This window comes from Hyla sarda, chromosome 8 (genome assembly GCF_029499605.1).
Source record: "Hyla sarda isolate aHylSar1 chromosome 8, aHylSar1.hap1, whole genome shotgun sequence".
In the NCBI taxonomy this organism is placed as follows: Eukaryota; Metazoa; Chordata; class Amphibia; order Anura; family Hylidae; genus Hyla; species Hyla sarda.
Genome location: NC_079196.1, coordinates 2376193 through 2393986, shown reverse-complemented (window position 1 = coordinate 2393986; position 17794 = coordinate 2376193). Strand labels below are relative to the sequence as shown.

The following is a 17794-nucleotide window of genomic DNA, read 5'->3' as shown; positions in this document are numbered from 1 at the left end:
TTGTATATAGGAGCAGTATTATAGTAGTTATATTCTTGTATATAGGAGCAGTATTATAGTAGTTATATTCTTGTATATAGGAGGCAGTATTATAGTATATATATATTCTTGTATATAGGAGCAGTATTATAGTAGTTATATTTTTGTATATAGGATGAATATTATAGTACTTATATTCTTGTATATAGGACAGTATTATAGCAGTTATATTCTTGTATATAGGAGCAGTATTATAGTAGATATATTCTTGTATATAGGAGCAGTATTATAGTAGTTATATTCTTGTATATAGGAGCTGTATTATAGTAGTTATATTCTTGTATATAGGAGCAGTATTATAGTAGTTATATTCTTGTATATAGGAACAGTATTATAGTACTTATATTCTTGTATATAGGAGCAGTATTATAGTAGTTATATTCCTGTATATAGGAGCAGTATTATAGTAGTTATATTCTTGTATATAGGAGCAGTATTATAGTAGTTATATTCTTGTATATAAGAGGCAGTATTATAGTAGTTATATTCTTGTATATAGGAGCAGTATTACAGTAGTTATATTCTTGTATATGGGAGCAGTATTATAGTAGTTATATTCTTGTATATAGGAGGCAGTATTATAGTAGTTATATTCTTGTATATAGGAGCAGTATTATAGTAGTTATATTCTTGTATATAGGAGCAGTATTATAGTAGTTATATTCTTGTATATAGGGGCAGTATTATAGTAGTTATATCCCTGTATATAGGGGCAGTATTATAGTAGTTATATTCCTGTATATAAGAGGCAGTATTATAGTAGTTATATTCTTTTATATAGGAGCAGTATTATAATAGTTATTTTCTTGTATGTAAGAGGCAGTATTATAGTAGTTATAGTTTTGTATATAGGGAGCAGTATTATAGTAGTTATATTCTTGTGTATAGGAGCAGTATTATATTAGATATATTCTTGTATATAGGGAGCAGTATTATAGTAGTTATATTCTTGTATATAGGAACAGTATTATAGTAGTTATATTCTTGTATATAGGGGCAGTATTATAGTAGTTATATTCTTGTATATAAGAGGCAGTATTATAGTAGTTATATTCTTGTATATAGGAGGCAGTATTATAGTATTTATATTCTTGTATATAGGAGCAGTATTATAATAGTTATATTCTTGTATATAGGAGCAGTATTATAGTAGTTATATTCTTGTATATAGGAGCAGTATTATAGTAGTTATAGTCTTGTATATAGGAGCAGTATTATAGTAGTTATATTCTTGTATATAGGAGGCAGTATTATAGTAGTTATATTCTTGTATATAGGAGGCAGTATTATAGTAGTTATATTCTTGTATATAGGAGGCAGTATTATAGTAGTTACATTCTTGTATATAGGAGCAGTATTATAGTAGTTATATTCTTGTAAATAGGAGCAGTATTATAGTAGTTATATTCTTGTATATAGAAGCAGTATAATACTAGTTATATTCTTGTATATACGAGCAGTATTATAGTAGTTATATTCTTGTATATAGGAGCAGTATTATAGTAGTTATCTCGGCAAGAGTGGATAGTCGGCACCTCTACCCTAAGTAGCGCTCCTCCCTTAATGCTTCAGCAGCAAGGTGTATGCAACCTGGTTCCTGAATATGTCCGCAACAGTTCCGTAAAGTGCTGGCAGGCACTGTACACTGTGTGGTTCCAAGTCCCTTAAAGATGCAGCAATCACAAAAGTATGCACAAAAGAGAAAGAGAGGGACGTCACTCACCAGGATACGGTGCAATTTTCTTTATTTCAACGGTGCAGAGACATGGAGCACGGACGCCAGAAGGTAGGACTAAATCATCAGTGAGAAGCTGGGTGACCTGACCCGGCTTCTCACTGATGATTTAGTCCTACCTTCTGGCGTAGTTATATTCTTGTATATAAGAGGCAGTATTATAGTAGTTATATTCTTGTATATAAGAGGCAGTATTATAGTAGTTATATTCTTGTATATAGGAGCAGTATTATAGTAGTTATATTCTTGTATATAGGAGCAGTATTATAGTAGTTATATTCTTGTATATAGGAGCAGTATTATAGTAGATATATTCTTGTATATAGGAGCAGTATTATAGTAGTTATATTCTTGTATATAGGAGCAGTATTATAGTAGTTATATTCTTGTATATAGGAGGCAGTATTATAGTAGTTATATTCTTGTATATAGGAGCAGTATTATAGTAGTTATATTCTTGTATATAGGAGCAGTATTATAGTAGTTATATTCTTGTATATAGGAGCAGTATTATAGTAGTTATATTCCTGTATATAGGAGCAGTATTATAGTAGTTATATTCTTGTATATAGGAGCAGTATTATAGTAGTTATATTCTTGTATATAGGAGCAGTATTATAGTAGTTATATTCTTGTATATAGGAGCAGTATTATAGTAGTTATATTCTTGTATATAGGAGCAGTATTATAGTAGTTATATTCTTGTATATAGGGAGCAATATTATAGTAGTTATATTCTTGTATATAGGAGCAGTATTATAGTAGGTATATTCTTGTATATAGGAGCAGTATTATAATAGTTATATTCTTGTATATAGGAGCAGTATTATAGTAGTTATATTCTTGTATATAGGAGGCAGTATTATAGTAGCTATATTCTTGTATATAGGAGCAGTATTATAGTAGTTATATTCTTGTATATAGGAGCAGTATTATAGTAGTTATATTCTTGTATATAGGAGCAGTATTATAGTAGTTATATTCTTGTATATAGGAGCAGTATTATAGTAGTTATATTCTTGTATATAGGAGGCAGTATTATAGTAGCTATATTCTTGTATATAGGAGCAGTATTATAGTAGTTATATTCTTGTATATAGGAGCAGTATTATAGTAGTTATATTCTTGTATATATGAGCAGTATTATAGTAGTTATATTCTTGTATATAGGAGCAGTATTATAGTAGTTATATTCTTGTATATAGGAGGCAGTATTATAGTAGCTATAGTCTTGTATATAGGAGCAGTATTATAGTAGTTATATTCTTGTATATAGGAACAGTATTATAGTAGTTATATTCTTGTATATAGGAACAGTATTATAGTAGTTATATTCTCGTATATAAGAGGCACTTTAATCTCTTCTCTCAGTGTAACAATGTGTTGTTTCTTTGCTCTCTTGTAGTTTATTTCTATTACATATTATTCATCTTGTAGTTTTTTTCTATTATCTATTATGCATCTTGTAATTTATTACTTTTGTATCAGCTCCTATTTGTTTTTAAGCTGATTTGGGATTTTCCTGACTGGACTTTGCCCTTTCAGTCGCATCAGTGGGAAAAAAGAGAAATAGACAAACATTCCGTGACTTGGGACTGTACGATGTCCTCGCTCTGGTTGTTGTTTTTACCTCTTGTGACCTGAGTGTTGGATATTTCACATGACTTGTAGTGGGGGCTTCTTGTATTCGCAGGTGGACACATTGGGGGACATTTACTATGTGCAGTGTTTTCATTCGCCGATCTAATTTAAAGCTCCGCCCCTGTTCGCTGCGCACTCTTCTAAATATGTCCAGCGGAGCTGAGGCTGCCCGTGCAGGAGGTGTAGAAATCTAAGCAAGCTGTGAACTGAAAAGTAATGATGACGCGCCCCTGCATGCCCCTCTGTGCAAAGTCACACCCCCATCCTGCCACTTTGCAGGTTGCCAAAAATTACACAATTAGTGCACAAAATGGGGGTCCGCACAAAATTTTGCAACTTTTTTCAGTCTGCATTGCTCGTCCAACCTAATCATTTTCTTCAAATTTACGTGTTTCACCCATCTATAGTGTGGGGGATGGGGTATCTTCAGAGGGGAGTATACTCTGGGCACCCTGTAAGGTCTCCTGGTTGGGTGTACTAACTTTTCATTGGTTATTTGCTTTTGCATTGTTTTGCAATGTTATTATCTCATCTGAGGTTAAGGGTTTAACCAGTGCACTACACATATCAGTGTAGAGATGGCGAAATAGTGGAGCGTTCTCTAATCCGGGACTGCGAGAGAAGCTCAAGGGGATTGATCCTAGTCCCCGCCTGAGGCCTGTGGACTGCAGAGGATGAACCTGTGCCCCACAGCTGACCTCCGACCCTCCAAGAAATAAGGCTAGGCTCAGGAACAAGTGGCTACAGAGCCGAAGGAGACCTGCACCCCACTTTAGGCATCGCAGTGCAAACTGAGTATTTTTAAGGATTTAATAGGAGCCAACTAGTTGCATCATATATAAGCGGCCAAGAGACTCGAAATCATCTGCAACAATATGAGGTACAGAAAAGTCTAGAAGCTTTAGGGAGCCAAGGATTCCACTGTACCCCAGAAAGGATAGTCCCAGCAAGACCCATTAATTGTATTCTAAAGAGACAGTGCCTCCCATATTGTGAACAAATTACTATCTATCTATCCATCTTGTATCTATCTATCTATCTATCTCATATCTATCTATCTATCTATCTATCTAATATCTATCTATCTCATATCTATCTATCTATCTATCTATCTATCTATCTCATATCTATCTATCTCATATCTATCTAACTCATATCTATCTATATATCTTTCTATCTCATATTTATCTATCTATCTCATATCTATTTATTTATCTATCTATCTCATATATATCGATATATCTCATATCTATCTATCTAATATCTATCTATCTCATATCTTTCTATCTCATATCTATCTATCTCATATATATATATATATATCACATCTATCTATCTCTCATATTTAGCTATCTATCTATCTATCTATCTATCTATCTATCTATCTATCTCATATCTATCTATCTCATATCTATCTATCTCGTATCTATCTCTCACATCCTTCTATCTATCTCATATCTATCTATCTTGTATCTATCCATCTCATATATCTCTCGTATCCATCTATCTATCTTGTATCTATCTATCTATCTCATATCTATCTATCTCATATCTATCTATCTCATATCTATCTATCTCATATCTATCTCATATCTATCTATCTCATATCTATCTATCTCATATCTATCTGTCTATCTATCTCATATCTATCTCATATCTATCTATCTATTTATCTATCTCATATCTATCTATCTCATAAATTTCAGTCTCAATATACATCTATAAATCTATTATATAAATGAATTGAATTCCAGAACTGCAGTGAATAGTGACTCCTGCAGATAATGTTGTGTATATAATGTGTAATTTGCCTTTTTTGGCCATTGTCACCCTGTGTCCCGGCCAGGATACCCCAGAGGAGGCTTCTAGGGTCTTTTCTTTGCCCCCCGTGGGCTGTTTCAGGCATTTGGTGTTTTGTCTGTGACTGAGAAGCAGTTGTGGTTGAGTTGGTTTGTATAGACGGGCGCTCCTCTGTAATGGTCCTGACAGCCGGCTGTGCCCACAGGGCAGACTTATCTGGGTGAGACACCTGCCAAAGGGATTCCAGGCCTGGAGACGGCCGACGTGCCCCAACAGCGAGAGTCATGAAAACGGTTACACCTCAAATTAGTGCACGGCTTCACCTCCTCCACATTGACAGACGCGTCGTGTAAGGACATGTAGAGCGATCCGGCATCCTAGGGACAGGAGGGATTGTGCGGCCCTTATTGTTATCTCCTTCCTGTAGTGCCCATCACTGCAATCACTATGATCGCTAGAATCACTGAAAGTCACTGAAATCACTGGATTCACTGAAATCACTGCAAACATCACAATCACTGAAATCAGTGAAGTCACTGAAATCACTGCAAACATCGCAATCACTAGAATAGATGAAATCACTAGAATCACTGTGATCATTAGAATAACCAAAATCACTGGAATCACTGAAAACATCACAATCACTAGAATCACTGAATACACTGACATCACTGCAATCACTGTGATTGTTAGAATCACTGCAATCACTGGAATCACTGAAATCACTGGAGTCACTGAAATCACTAAAATCACTGAAATCACTGCAATCGAATCACTGTGATTGTTAGAATCACTGAAATCACTGACATCACTAGAATCACTAGAATCACTGAAATCACTGCAATCGAATCACTGTGATTGTTAGAATCACTGCAATCACTGGAATAACTGAAATCACTGCAACAACTGGAATCACTGCAATCACTGGGACCACTGCACACACTCACTGCAATCATTGCAATCACTATAATCACTTGTTATATATACAGTCCTGGGTATAAATAGATCATGGAGAGATCTCTGTACTGTCCTGATATATTATATATATTATTAGGTCACCTCCTTGTTATATATACAGTCCTGGGTATATATAGATCATGGAGAGATCTCTGTACTGTCCTGATATATTATATATATATTATTAGGTCACCTCCTTGTTATATATACAGTCCTGGGTATAAATAGATCATGGAGAGATCTCTGTACTGTCCTGATATATTCTATATATTATTAGGTCACCTCCTTGTTATATATACAGTCCTGGGTATAAATAGATCATGGAGAGATCTCTGTACTGTCCTGATATATTATATATATTATTAGGTCACCTCCTTGTTATTTATACAGTCCTGGGTATAAATAGATCATGGAGAGATCTCTGTACTGTCCTGATATATTATATATATTATTAGATCACCTCCTTGTTATATATACAGTCCTGGGTATAAATAGATCATGGAGAGATCTCTGTACTGTCCTGATATATATATTATTAGGTCACCTCCTTGTTATATATACAGTCCTGGGTATATATAGATCATAGAGAGATCTCTGTACTGCCCCCTGATATATTTATACATGATTATTAGGTCGCCCCTAAGCCTTATCTTTTTTTAAACTAAATAACCCTAATTCTGATAATCTTTCTGGGTACTGCAGTCCTCCCATTCCCCATATTACCCTGGTTGCCCGTCTTTGAACCTTCTCCAGCTCCACTATATATTTCTTGTACACTGGTGCCCAGTACTGTACACAGTATTCCATGTGTGGTCTGACCAGTACTGTACACAGTATTCCATGTGTGGTCTGACCAGTACTGTACACGGTATTCTATGTGTGGTCTGACCAGTACTGTACACAGTATTCCATGTGTGGTCTGACCAGTACTGTACACAGTATTCTATGTGTGGTCTGACCAGTACTGTACACAGTATTCTATGTGTGCTCTGACCAGTACTGTACACAGTATTCTATGTGTGGTCTGACCAGTACTGCACACAGTATTCTATGTGTGGTCTGACCAGTACTGTACACAGTATTCCATGTGTGGTCTGACCAGTACTGTACACAGTATTCCATGTGTGGTCTGACCAGTACTGTACACAGTAATCCATGTGTGGTCTGACCAGTACTGTACACAGTATTCCATGTGTGGTCTGACCAGTACTGTACACAGTATTCCATGTGTGGTCTGACCAGTACTGTACACAGTATTCTATGTGTGGTCTGACCAGTACTGTACACAGTATTCCATGTGTGGTCTGACCAGTACTGTACACAGTATTCTATGTGTGGTCTGACCAGTACTGTACACAGTATTCCATGTGTGGTCTGACCAGTACTGTACACAGTATTCTATGTGTGGTCTGACCAGTACTGTACACAGTATTCCATGTGTGGTCTGACCAGTACTGTACACAGTATTCTATGTGTGGTCTGACCAGTATTGTACACAGTATTCTATGTGTGGTCTGACCAGTACTGTACACAGTATTCCATGTGTGGACTGACCAGAACTGTACACAGTATTCTATGTGTGGTCTGACCAGTACTGTACACAGTATTCTATGTGTGGTCTGACCAGTACTGTACACAGGATTCTATGTGTGCTCTGACCAGTACTGTACACAGTATTCTATGTGTGGTCTGACCAGTACTGTACACAGTATTCTATATGTGGTCTGACCAGTACTGTACACAGTATTTTATGTGTGGTTTGACCAGTACTGTACACAGTATTCTATGTGTGGTCTGACCAGTACTGTACACAGTACTCTATGTGTGGTCTGACTAGTAATTGTACAGCGGTAGAATTATTTCCTTGTCTTGGGCATCTATGCCCCTATTGATGCACCCCATGATTTTATTGGCAGCAGCTGCCTGACACTGGTCACTACAGCTAAATTTACTGTTAACTAAGACTCCCAAGTTCTTTTCTACATCAGTTGTCCCAAGTTTTCCTTCCCATGTGCATTACCTTACATTTATCAGTGTTACCTCATCTGCCACTTCCCAACCCAAACCTCCAACCTATCAAGATCCATTTGTAACAGTGCACTGTCCTCTATTGTGTTATCTACTATACACAGTTCACTGTCCTCTATTGTGTAATCTTCTGTATACAGTGCACTGTCCTCTATTGTGTTATCTTCTGTATACAGCGCACTGTCCTCTATTGTGTTATCTACTACATACAGTGCACTGTCCTTTATTGTGTTTACAGCTTTACAGAGTTTAGTATCATCTGCAAAGATTGTTACTTTACTATGCAACCCCTCTACAAGGTCATTAATAAATATATTTAATAGAATAGGACCCAAAACTGAACCCTGTGGTCCCCACTAGTAACAGTCACCCAATCAGAATAAGTACCAATAATTACCACCCTCTGTTTCTTATCACTGAGCCAGTTACTTACCCACTCACACACATTATCCCCCAGCCCATTCCTTCTCATTTTATGCACCAACCTTTTATGTGACACCGTATGAAATGGTTTGGAAAAATCCAGCTATACGACCAGATATCTAGATATCCAGTCTGGAGCTCACCTCCTCATAAAAGGTGATCAGGTGACAGGACCGATCCCTCATAAAGCCATGTGATATGGGGTCATACATTTATTCTTATCAAGATATTCCAAAATAGCATCTCCTAGAAGACCCTCAAACAATTTACATACAACGGAGGTTAAACTAACAGGTCTATTGTTCCCGGGGTCACCTTTTTGATCCCTTTTTATATATTGGCACCACATTTATCATGTGCCAGTCCTGGGGAACAGTCCCTGTTAATATAGAGTCCCTGACTATTAAAAATAGGGGCCGATGGTCTTCTGTCTGTTACATTACATATTTCCTTTAGAACTCAGGGGTGAATGCCATCTGGACCTGGTGATTTGTCTATTTTGATTTTTTGTAGGGGGCACAGTACTTCTTCCTGGGTTAGACAGGTGACCTGTACTTCTTCCTGGGTTAGACAGGTGACCTGTACTTCTTCTTGGATTAGACAGGTGACCAGTACTTCTTCCTGGGTTAGACAGGTGACCTGTACTTCTTCCTGGGTTAGACAGGTGACCTGTACTTCTTCCTGGGTTAGACAGGTGACCTGTACTTCTTCCTGGGTTAGACAGGTGACCTGTACTTCTTCCTGGGTTAGACAGGTGACCTGTACTTCTTTCTGGGTTAGAGAGGTGACCTGTACTGGGAAGTTTGCCTTATCTCGCTGTATTTCACCTGGCATTTCATTTTCCTCGGTGAATACAGTGAAGAATTTGTTTAATATATTTGCTTTTTCCTGATCCCCGAGTAGGGCCTAGACTTTCATTTTTTACCTTTTTGCTATTTATATAATTAAAGAACATTTTGGGGTTAGTTTTACTCTCTTTGGCAATGAGTCTTTCTGTCTCTATTTTTGAGGCTTTTATCTATTTTTTACATATTCTACATTTTTCTCGATAGCTTTTTTATGCTTCTTCACTGCCGTCCTGTTTAAGTAGTTTAAATGCTTTATTTTTGTCATTTATTGCCCCGTTTATGTTTTTCTTCATCCATATTGGTTTTCTTTTATTTCTGACCCTTTTATTCCCATAAGGTATATACATCTTACAGTGATCATTTAAGATATTCTTAGAAGTCTCCCATTTAGTGTTAGTATTGTTCTTTTTGAGGACATTATCCCATTTTATATTGTTAAGGGCTTCTCTGAGTTGATCGGACTTTGCCTTCCTAAAGTTCATTGTTTTTGTGGCCCCTCGAGAGATTCCCTTATTGAAGAACAAGTTATAATGTATTATATTATGGTCACTATTTCCTAGGTGTCCTTCTACCTGCACATTAGTTACCCTGTCAGGTCTGTTGGTTAATATTAAGTCTAGTAGGGCGCCCCCTCTGGTCAGGTCTGTTGGTTAATATTAAGTCTAGTAGGGCGCCCCCTCTGGTCAGGTCTGTTGGTTAATATTAAGTCTAGTAGGGCGCCCCCTCTGGTCAGGTCTGTTGGTTAATATTAAGTCTAGTAGGGTGCCCCCTCTGGTCAGGTCTGTTGGTTAATATTAAGTCTAGTAGGGCGCCCTCTCTGGTCAGGTCTGTTGGTTAATATTAAGTCTAGTAGGGTGCCCCCTCTGGTCAGGTCTGTTGGGTAATATTAAGTCTAGTAGGGCGCCCCCTCTGGTCAGGTCTGTTGGTTACTAATAAGTCTAGTAGGGCGCCCCCTCTGGTCAGGTCTGTTGGATAATATTAAGTCTAGTAGGGCGCCCCCTCTGGTCAGGTCTGTTGGTTAATATTAAGTCTAGTAGGGCGCCCCCTCTGGTCAGGTCTGTTGGTTAATATTAAGTCTAGTAGGGCGCCCCCTCTGGTCAGGTCTGTTGGTTAATATTAAGTCTAGTAGGGCGCCCCCTCTGGTCAGGTCTGTTGGTTAATATTAAGTCTAGTAGGGCGCCCCCTCTGGTCAGGTCTGTTGGTTAATATTAAGTCTAGTAGGGCGCCCCCTCTGGTCAGGTCTGTTGGTTAATATTAAGTCTAGTAGGGCGCCCCCTATGGTCAGGTCTGTTGGTTAATATTAAGTCTAGTAGGGCGCCCCCTCTTGTCAGGTCTGTTGGATAATATTAAGTCTAGTAGGGTGCCCCCTCTGGTCAGGTCTGTTGGTTAATATTAAGTCTAGTAGGGCGCCCCCTCTGGTCAGGTCTGTTGGTTAATAATAAGTCTAGTAGGGCGCCCCCTCTGGTCAGGTCTGTTGGGTAATATTAAGTCTAGTAGGGCGCCCCCTCTGGTCAGGTCTGTTGGTTACTAATAAGTCTAGTAGGGCGCCCCCTCTGGTCAGGTCTGTTGGTTAATATTAAGTCTAGTAGGGCGCCCCCTCTGGTCAGGTCTGTTGGTTAATATTAAGTCTAGTAGGGCGTCCCCTCTGGTCAGGTCTGTTGGTTAATATTAAGTCTAGTAGGGCGTCCCCTCTGGTCAGGTCTGTTGGTTAATATTAAGTCTAGTAGGGCGCCCCCTCTGGTCAGGTCTGTTGGTTAATATTAAGTCTAGTAGGGCGCCCCCTCTGGTCAGGTCTGTTGGTTAATATTAAGTCTAGTAGGGCGCCCCCTCTAGTCAGGTCTGTTGGTTAATATTAAGTCTAGTAGGGCGCCCCCTCTGGTCAGGTCTGTTGGTTAATATTAAGTCTAGTAGGGCGCCCCCTCTGGTCAGGTCTGTTGGTTAATATTAAGTCTAGTAGGGCGCCCCCTATGGTCAGGTCTGTTGGTTAATATTAAGTCTAGTAGGGTGCCCCCTCTGGTCAGGTCTGTTGGGTAATATTAAGTCTAGTAGGGCGCCCCCTCTGGCCAGGTCTGTTGGTTACTAATAAGTCTAGTAGGGCGCCCCCTCTGGTCAGGTCTGTTGGATAATATTAAGTCTAGTAGGGCGCCCCCTCTGGTCAGGTCTGTTGGTTAATATTAAGTCTAGTACGGCGCCCCCTCTGGTCAGGTCTGTTGGTTAATATTAAGTCTAGTAGGGCGCCCCCTCTGGTCAGGTCTGTTGGATAATATTAAGTCTAGTAGGGCGTCCCCTCTGGTCAGGTCTGTTGGTTAATATTAAGTCTAGTAGGGCGCCCCCTCTGGTCAGGTCTGTTGGTTAATATTAAGTCTAGTAGGGCGTCCCCTCTGGTCAGGTCTGTTGGTTAATATTAAGTCTAGTAGGGCGTCCCCTCTGGTCAGGTCTGCTGGTTAATATTAAGTCTAGTAGGGCGCCCCCTCTGGTCAGGTCTGTTGGTTAATATTAAGTCTAGTAGGGCGCCCCCTCTGGTCAGGTCTGTTGGTTAATATTAAGTCTAGTAGGGCGTCCCCTCTGATCAGGTCTGTTGGTTAATATTAAGTCTAGTAGGGCGCCCCCTCTGGTCAGGTCTGTTGGGTAATATTAAGTCTAGTAGGGCGCCCCCTCTGGTCAGGTCTGTTGGTTACTAATAAGTCTAGTAGGGCGCCCCCTCTGGTCAGGTCTGTTGGATAATATTAAGTCTAGTAGGGCGCCCCCTCTGGTCAGGTCTGTTGGTTAATATTAAGTCTAGTAGGGCGCCCCCTCTGGTCAGGTCTGTTGGTTAATATTAAGTCTAGTAGGGCGCCCCCTCTGGTCAGGTCTGTTGGTTATTATTAAGTCTAGTAGGGCGCCCCCTCTGGTCAGGTCTGTTGGTTAATATTAAGTCTAGTAGGGCGCCCCCTATGGTCAGGTCTGTTGGTTAATATTAAGTCTAGTAGGGCGCCCCCTCTTGTCAGGTCTGTTGGATAATATTAAGTCTAGTAGGGTGCCCCCTCTGGTCAGGTCTGTTGGTTAATATTAAGTCTAGTAGGGCGCCCCCTCTGGTCAGGTCTGTTGGTTAATAATAAGTCTAGTAGGGCGCCCCCTCTGGTCAGGTCTGTTGGGTAATATTAAGTCTAGTAGGGCGCCCCCTCTGGTCAGGTCTGTTGGTTACTAATAAGTCTAGTAGGGCGCCCCCTCTGGTCAGGTCTGTTGGATAATATTAAGTCTAGTAGGGCGCCCCCTCTGGTCAGGTCTGTTGGTTAATATTAAGTCTAGTACGGCGCCCCCTCTGGTCAGGTCTGTTGGTTAATATTAAGTCTAGTAGGGCGCCCCCTCTGGTCAGGTCTGTTGGTTAATATTAAGTCTAGTAGGGCGCCCCCTCTGGTCAGGTCTGTTGGTTAATATTAAGTCTAGTAGGGCGTCCCCTCTGGTCAGGTCTGTTGGTTAATATTAAGTCTAGTAGGGCGTCCCCTCTGGTCAGGTCTGTTGGTTAATATTAAGTCTAGTAGGGCGCCCCCTCTGGTCAGGTCTGTTGGTTAATATTAAGTCTAGTAGGGCGCCCCCTCTGGTCAGGTCTGTTGGTTAATATTAAGTCTAGTAGGGCGCCCCCTCTAGTCAGGTCTGTTGGTTAATATTAAGTCTAGTAGGGCGCCCCCTCTGGTCAGGTCTGTTGGTTAATATTAAGTCTAGTAGGGCGCCCCCTATGGTCAGGTCTGTTGGTTAATATTAAGTCTAGTAGGGTGCCCCCTCTGGTCAGGTCTGTTGGGTAATATTAAGTCTAGTAGGGCGCCCCCTCTGGCCAGGTCTGTTGGTTACTAATAAGTCTAGTAGGGCGCCCCCTCTGGTCAGGTCTGTTGGATAATATTAAGTCTAGTAGGGCGCCCCCTCTGGTCAGGTCTGTTGGTTAATATTAAGTCTAGTACGGCGCCCCCTCTGGTCAGGTCTGTTGGTTAATATTAAGTCTAGTAGGGCGCCCCCTCTGGTCAGGTCTGTTGGATAATATTAAGTCTAGTAGGGCGTCCCCTCTGGTCAGGTCTGTTGGTTAATATTAAGTCTAGTAGGGCGCCCCCTCTGGTCAGGTCTGTTGGTTAATATTAAGTCTAGTAGGGCGTCCCCTCTGGTCAGGTCTGTTGGTTAATATTAAGTCTAGTAGGGCGTCCCCTCTGGTCAGGTCTGTTGGTTAATATTAAGTCTAGTAGGGCGCCCCCTCTGGTCAGGTCTGTTGGTTAATATTAAGTCTAGTAGGGCGCCCCCTCTGGTCAGGTCTGTTGGTTAATATTAAGTCTAGTAGGGCGTCCCCTCTGGTCAGGTCTGTTGGTTAATATTAAGTCTAGTAGGGCGCCCCCTCTGGTCAGGTCTGTTGGTTAATATTAAGTCTAGTAGGGCGTCCCCTCTGGTCAGGTCTGTTGGTTAATATTAAGTCTAGTAGGGCGTCCCCTCTGGTCAGGTCTGTTGGTTAATATTAAGTCTAGTAGGGCGCCCCCTCTGGTCAGGTCTGTTGGTTAATATTAAGTCTAGTAGGGCGCCCCCTCTGGTCAGGTCTGTTGGTTAATATTAAGTCTAGTAGGGCGCCCCCTCTAGTCAGGTCTGTTGGTTAATATTAAGTCTAGTAGGGCGCCCCCTCTGGTCAGGTCTGTTGGTTAATATTAAGTCTAGTAGGGCGCCCCCTATGGTCAGGTCTGTTGGTTAATATTAAGTCTAGTAGGGTGCCCCCTCTGGTCAGGTCTGTTGGGTAATATTAAGTCTAGTAGGGCGCCCCCTCTGGCCAGGTCTGTTGGTTACTAATAAGTCTAGTAGGGCGCCCCCTCTGGTCAGGTCTGTTGGATAATATTAAGTCTAGTAGGGCGCCCCCTCTGGTCAGGTCTGTTGGTTAATATTAAGTCTAGTACGGCGCCCCCTCTGGTCAGGTCTGTTGGTTAATATTAAGTCTAGTAGGGCGCCCCCTCTGGTCAGGTCTGTTGGATAATATTAAGTCTAGTAGGGCGTCCCCTCTGGTCAGGTCTGTTGGTTAATATTAAGTCTAGTAGGGCGCCCCCTCTGGTCAGGTCTGTTGGTTAATATTAAGTCTAGTAGGGCGTCCCCTCTGGTCAGGTCTGTTGGTTAATATTAAGTCTAGTAGGGCGTCCCCTCTGGTCAGGTCTGTTGGTTAATATTAAGTCTAGTAGGGCGCCCCCTCTGGTCAGGTCTGTTGGTTAATATTAAGTCTAGTAGGGCGCCCCCTCTGGTCAGGTCTGTTGGTTAATATTAAGTCTAGTAGGGCGTCCCCTCTGGTCAGGTCTGTTGGTTAATATTAAGTCTAGTAGGGCGCCCCCTCTGGTCAGGTCTGTTGGATAACATTAAGTCTAGTAGGGCGCCCCCTCTGGTCAGGTCTGTTGGTTAATATTAAGTCTAGTAGGGTGCCCCCTCTGGTCAGGTCTGTTGGTTAATATTAAGTCTAGTAGGGTGCCCCCTCTGGTCAGGTCTGTTGGTTAATATTAAGTCTAGTAGGGCATCCCCTCTGGTCAGGTCTGTTGGTTAATATTAAGTCTAGTAGGGCGCCCCCTCTGGTCAGGTCTGTTGGTTAATATTAAGTCTAGTAGGGCGCCCCCTCTGGTCAGGTCTGTTGGATAATATTAAGTCTAGTAGGGCGCCCCCTCTGGTCAGGTCTGTTGGTTAATATTAAGTCTAGTAGGGTGCCCCCTCTGGTCAGGTCTGTTGGTTAATATTAAGTCTAGTAGGGCGCCCTCTCTGGTCAGGTCTGTTGGTTAATATTAAGTCTAGTAGGGTGCCCCCTCTGGTCAGGTCTGTTGGTTAATATTAAGTCTAGTAGGGCGCCCCCTCTGGTCAGGTCTGTTGGATAATATTAAGTCTAGTAGGGTGCCCCCTCTGGTCAGGTCTGTTGGTTAATATTAAGTCTAGTAGGGCGTCCCCTCTGGTCAGGTCTGTTGGTTTATATTAGGTCTAGTAGGGCGCCCCCTCTGGTCAGGTCTGTTGGATAATATTAAGTCTAGTAGGGCGCCCCCTCTGGTCAGGTCTGTTGGATAATATTAAGTCTAGTAGGGCGCCCCCTCTGGTCAGGTCTGTTGGTTAATATTAAGTCTAGTAGGGCGCCCCCTCTGGTCAGGTCTGTTGGTTAATATTAAGTCTAGTAGGGCGCCCCCTCTGGTCAGGTCTGTTGGTTTATATTAGGTCTAGTAGGGCGCCCCCTCTGGTCAGGTCTGTTGGATAATATTAAGTCTAGTAGGGCGCCCCCTCTGGTCAGGTCTGTTGGATAATATTAAGTCTAGTAGGGCGCCCCCTCTGGTCAGGTCTGTTGGTTAATATTAAGTCTAGTAGGGCGCCCCCTCTGGTCAGGTCTGTTGGATAATATTAAGTCTAGTAGGGCGCCCCCTCTGGTCAGGTCTGTTGGTTTATATTAGGTCTAGTAGGGCGCCCCCTCTGGTCAAGTCTGTTGGATAATATTAAGTCTAGTAGGGCGCCCCCTCTGGTCAGGTCTGTTGGTTAATATTAAGTCTAGTAGGGCGCCCCCTCTGGTCAGGTCTGTTGGATAATATTAAGTCTAGTAGGGCGCCCCCTCTGGTCAGGTCTGTTGGATAATATTAAGTCTAGTAGGGCGCCCCCTCTGGTCAGGTCTGTTGGTTAATATTAAGTCTAGTAGGACGCCCCCTCTGGTCAGGTCTGTTGGATAATATTAAGTCCAGTAGGGCGCCCCCTCTGGTCAGGTCTGTTGGATAATATTAAGTCTAGTAGGACGCCCCCTCTGGTCAGGTCTGTTGGATAATATTAAGTCTAGTAGGGCGCCCCCTCTGGTCAGGTCTGTTGGTTAATATTAAGTCTAGTAGGGCCCCCCCTCTGGTCAGGTCTGTTGGTTAATATTAAGTCTAGTAGGGCGCCCCCTCTGGTCAGGTCTGTTGGTTAATATTAAGTCTAGTAGGGCGCCCCCTCTGGTCCGGTCTGTTGGATAATATTAAGTCTAGTAGGGCGCCCCCTCTAGTCAGGTCTGTTGGGTAATATTAAGTCTAGTAGGGCGCCCCCTCTGGTCAGGTCTGTTGGATAATATTAAGTCTAGTAGGGCGCCCCCTCTGGTCAGGTCTGTTGGTTAATATTAAGTCTAGTAGGGCGCCCCCTCTGGTCAGGTCTGTTGGTTAATATTAAGTCTAGTAGGGCGCCCCCTCTGGTCAGGTCTGTTGGTTAATATTAAGTCTAGTAGGGCGCCCCCTCTGGTCAGGTCTGTTGGTTAATATTAAGTCTAGTAGGGCGCCCCCTCTGGTCAGGTCTGTTGGATAATATTAAGTCTAGTAGGGCGCCCCCTCTGGTCAGGTCTGTTGGTTTATATTAGGTCTAGTAGGGCGCCCCCTCTGGTCAAGTCTGTTGGATAATATTAAGTCTAGTAGGGCACCCCCTCTGGTCAGGTCTGTTGGTTAATATTAAGTCTAGTAGGGCGCCCCCTCTGGTCAGGTCTGTTGGTTAATATTAAGTCTAGTAGGGCGCCCCCTCTGGTCCGGTCTGTTGGATAATATTAAGTCTAGTAGGGCGCCCCCTCTAGTCAGGTCTGTTGGGTAATATTAAGTCTAGTAGGGCGCCCCCTCTGGTCAGGTCTGTTGGATAATATTAAGTCTAGTAGGGCACCCCCTCTGGTCAGGTCTGTTGGTTAATATTAAGTCTAGTAGGGCGCCCCCTCTGGTCAGGTCTGTTGGTTAATATTAAGTCTAGTAGGGCGCCCCCTCTGGTCAGGTCTGTTGGTTAATATTAAGTCTAGTAGGGCGCCCCCTCTGGTCAGGTCTGTTGGTTAATATTAAGTCTAGTAGGGCGCCCCCTCTGGTCAGGTCTGTTGGATAATATTAAGTCTAGTAGGGCGCCCCCTCTGGTCAGGTCTGTTGGTTTATATTAGGTCTAGTAGGGCGCCCCCTCTGGTCAAGTCTGTTGGATAATATTAAGTCTAGTAGGGCCCCCCCTCTGGTCAGGTCTGTTGGTTAATATTAAGTCTAGTAGGGCGCCCCCTCTGGTCAGGTCTGTTGGTTAATATTAAGTCTAGTAGGGCGCCCCCTCTGGTCCGGTCTGTTGGATAATATTAAGTCTAGTAGGGCGCCCCCTCTAGTCAGGTCTGTTGGGTAATATTAAGTCTAGTAGGGCGCCCCCTCTGGTCAGGTCTGTTGGATAATATTAAGTCTAGTAGGGCGCCCCCTCTGGTCAGGTCTGTTGGTTAATATTAAGTCTAGTAGGGCGCCCCCTCTGGTCAGGTCTGTTGGTTAATATTAAGTCTAGTAGGGCGCCCCCTCTGGTCAGGTCTGTTGGTTAATATTAAGTCTAGTAGGGCGCCCCCTCTGGTCAG

At 42.2% G+C, this 17794-nt stretch overlaps 1 protein-coding gene across 1 annotated transcript in view; it reads left to right on the top strand.

The window, feature by feature from the left end:
• The window catches only part of IGFBP2 (insulin like growth factor binding protein 2), a 146953-nt gene that overhangs the window by 75851 nt on the left and 53308 nt on the right, over positions 1-17794 (top strand). The window lies entirely within an intron of this gene.